Source organism: Typopeltis vanoorti, chromosome 1 (genome assembly GCF_054136105.1).
Source record: "Typopeltis vanoorti isolate ZY-2024b chromosome 1, IOZ_Tvanoo_1.0, whole genome shotgun sequence".
Taxonomy (NCBI): domain Eukaryota; kingdom Metazoa; phylum Arthropoda; class Arachnida; order Uropygi; family Thelyphonidae; genus Typopeltis; species Typopeltis vanoorti.
The window spans coordinates 134,347,504-134,351,629 of record NC_143549.1 but is presented as its reverse complement, the minus strand read 5'-3'; positions in this window follow the sequence as shown (position 1 = coordinate 134,351,629).

Below are 4,126 nucleotides of genomic sequence, written 5' to 3'. Positions count from 1 at the left end.
GGAGTTGCTTTATTCTGTTAGCTGCATCCCAGAAGGATCTCAAGCAATACACACGAGATGGGAGAATCCCACAGTCATTTCGCGTTAGCCTTGCTGTAGTTAGTCACGAGTACTTGTCTGAAGCATTCTCCTTTTACGTGCTATCCGAACTACTTCCTTCACTGGGCAAAAATAAGCCTTTCAACGAAATTGAAGTCGCTTTCACAAGGGAGGGAGGAAGATAGATAATTTTGTTTTCGTACTTTATGATTTTAGAACGCTTCAGACGCTTTTTAAGTATCCTATTGCGAGATCATAAAATTATTTTGGTTCTTTATTTCACGGAAACCACTTTGCGAACAGATAATTAAATTTCCTAATCTTTGGAGAGACAGATAAAGAGAAAAACAGGTAAACCTCGGAATGGAGAGAAAAAATTACACGATTGAAAGGATCAAAGTAATTTCGTAATTTCCTCTTATTACTACTTAAGAAAATTAAACCTGAATAATCGTGAATTATTTTCTCAATATTTCCGATTCGTTTGTCAAAGATTTACATGATACAGCAAACAAAAAAGAAAATACTCGATGAACTAACCTAGGGTATTTTTACAGGCATTTTACTACACTCTATAGAAATATAGAGTGTAGTAAAATGTATATACTGAGTAAGTAAGATGTATATACTAGATGTATATATAGTAAGATGTATATACTGATACATCTTAATATAATGTATCAGTATATCCCAATACTTGGCTAATTAATTTTATGGAAGATTTAATACGGTATTTCAAAAGGAAATTCTCCAATGGTTTCCAAGCTTTTTGGTGGTACCGCATGACTGAGAATATTTTGCTACCTTCCGTTCATTGTGAAAAAAAAATATAATTGATAATGAAATAAACAAATACTATCCTACAACAGTATTTGCAATATAAGTACTACACTACAATTTATCTACAATCAAAATTCTCTTTCTACCTTTATTCAATTCTTAAATTCAATGCTTTATCTCAAGGCTCTGCATCCCTTCTCTTTTCCTGCATCTTTCCCTCAACGTGGTAGCGTCACAAAGCTTGGAAACCACTGAAATACACAACAAACAGGCTTAATGTTTCTTTTTAACCATTAGGTTACTATTTCTTTTCAGGTTAAAGAGCAATATCTAAGCTACGGAACCATCTTGACCTCTTAACTTGGGTCTGGGTTCAAAAGCTGGATTTGCATGATCGTATGGATAATCTCCAATGTATTTAAAGGATAAATGACATAGCTTGATTATCTCTTTCACTGTTTGGTCCACGCAAAGCTACTCTTTCGCCCCAAAGGCTGATCTCTTTGTCCTGATTTTTGTAGACAAGCACGTTGGATTGACATGCAATTGAAAACACACACGTACACCGACCGAAATAAAGGAGCGTTCAGAACACCTTCGCCGGAGGTGTTCGTCAATTACACTCCAGTACGTTACATCTAGTCCGAGATAAGGGGGAGGAGAGTGAAACACTGAATCACAGAAAAAAAAAAAGGGGACAGCGACCCCTCTTCTGTCATATAATCGCACTGCGGTACTTACGTTCGTGTAGATAGCGAGCCAGAAATGTCCCGATGGCTGCGATAAACTGCATTATGGAGATCACGTTTGCAACAGAACACGGACAGGCAAGAAGGCGTATCTGCTGTTGTCACGCGGATGCGCGTGCGCTTAAGAGTACCTACTGCTCCATCCACAAAATTCTACGTGGATAACTTTATGACTAAATAGGTGGCTCGCCAAATTGAATTTGTCATCTTTTTTTTTTTTTCGTCTCCTTCCTTCCTCTGAAAATCTCGAATGTCTTTTTCTCTTTACGAACAGGAAGTTTTTTGATGAAATTAAGGACGCTCAAGAGCCGTGATCGGAATGCGAGCTTTCGTTGTTCATCGACACCTCTACTGATCAACCAATCTGCCTTGCAAGAGCTTTCTTCTTCTTCGCGTTTTGGTGTTTTCGTATTTCAATAAACTGATCGCGTCACCAAACATCTCTCCGATGTAAGCAGAAAAATTAAACAAAACTGTTTTGACTGAAAAATCACATTTCAGGCAATGTGATTTAGATTTTTCGTTTTTCTTCTTGATGGTAGAAGGTGAAATATGTGATAGAACTGAACAAGGAAAAATAAATAATGAATTCACGAATCTCAATGAGTTATTGGTTATTTGAGAATAAACTACAGCCATGTTATTTATGTTTATATTATTCTGCCAGTACCATTTTACATATCCCTAAGGTACATTCCTCTTCTAGTGTTCATTTACTCGTCGATATCCTTCACCAAACCGAATTAGGGAAATTAGATGTTCGAAGAATATTGTGGTTTTAAATAATTGTGTACCAGGCTGCGACACCATGAATGCTCAGAGAGCGTGAAGTTGAGTTTGGTTGTGCCAAACTAAGCTGGCATATATCGCATCTCTTTCATATCTGCGGAATAAAATGTCAAATGAAAGTAAAAGAGCATTACTTGGTTATCTTATCGAAAGTAACACTGTATTCCTTTCCGAATCTCGCTAAGTAATCGCGTTTTCAATTTCTATTCCTGAAGGATGCCTTCGAACATGGAAAATTATTGTGTTGAAGACATGTTAAGTTCATATATTTATAACGATTCTCTGCAGTTTCTCTTTGGTTGAAGATTTCATTTACTTTGGGAAACTTAAGTACTTCTATTAGTGGTATGAAAATCCGAAAACGCGTAATATTTCTCACAGAAACATTAAGACTACCCACTTAAGAAAAGTATGATACGCGTTAGATGCGAGACAGTATTAGTTGAGTACCGAATATTGCATTTTCTTCCCATCTTCTGTCTTCGTGAAATGATTTGATCATTTTCTTATGTTTACTAAATTCTTGAATATGCATTTCTTTTCTTCAGTATTCTATACTATTGCTTTAATTCTCGTTTTCATTTAATTTTATTATCTTAAATAAACATAAATATGATCTGTGTCACAAAAGAAAATGAAACTAAATTTGGCATTGAGTGAAAAACGTCATAATAATCCATTATTATTATTATTATTATTATTATTATTATTATTATTATTATTATTATTATATAATACATAATATTCAGAAATTCTACTGAGATTTATAAATGATTATAATAAGAAACCACAGGTAATGTGCAGCGCACTCTGGTAGTGAATTTGTAAATTACTTTTGTAAAAAGTGTACATCGCTTTTCAAATGTATTTAAAATGAACTGAAACGAAGTAAATTTAATAAGCAAAAATGTGTTAAAAACATTACAGTACTTAATACGTAGTGTGCTGGAGGGAGTATTTGTTTCCATAGTGGCAAAAAAAAAAAAACTCTCTGGGCGCTATATGCGTATTGGAAAACTCTTAGTTGACAACATAGAGAGAAATATTCTAATAAATTGTCAGAATAACCTTGTCGGTTATTCTGACAGGCAAGACGTGCATCTCTCGAAGGATGGTAGCTTAGATGAAAAGACACGGCAGTATATCGTTAATCAAAAATCAAAAAAAAAAATTCTATAACAGGATCTGATAATAACTCCAACTCAGTATGCATGTGAAAACACGAAAGTAATCAAGACCATGTTTTTAGAATAATAAATGAACCTTTTTTTTCTTTGTTTCATTCGCGATCATTCATACATCAACCAATTCAATTGAACATGAGCAATTTAAAGCAATAAACGACACTTCGTAAATCATAATAGTCCGTCATTAGACTCTTAAAATTCTTATTCTTAATTTTTACATGGCTCCCACCCACAAAAGGATTGTGTAAACCTATTCTAACGTAGATAGGCTAAGAATTTGTTTCTAAAATAAAAAGATATAAAAAATACATTTTTTGTATTTTTTATTTATTTTTCGCATCGTCTGGAAACCTACTCTAACGAGCAAATATGGAACTATCGCCAATTGTTGTATTACACGATACAGAAGCGCTTTATCTTCAGACTTTTATGTTTTATTGTTAACTAAAACTCTCTTATACAAGTATATGGACTTTGGAATGACGTTGTAGCTTAATCAGATTGTTCATGATGCAATGAAATCACATCATGAGCCTATTATGACAGTGTTTTAGCATCTGTTCGGAAGCGGAGGAAATTGTG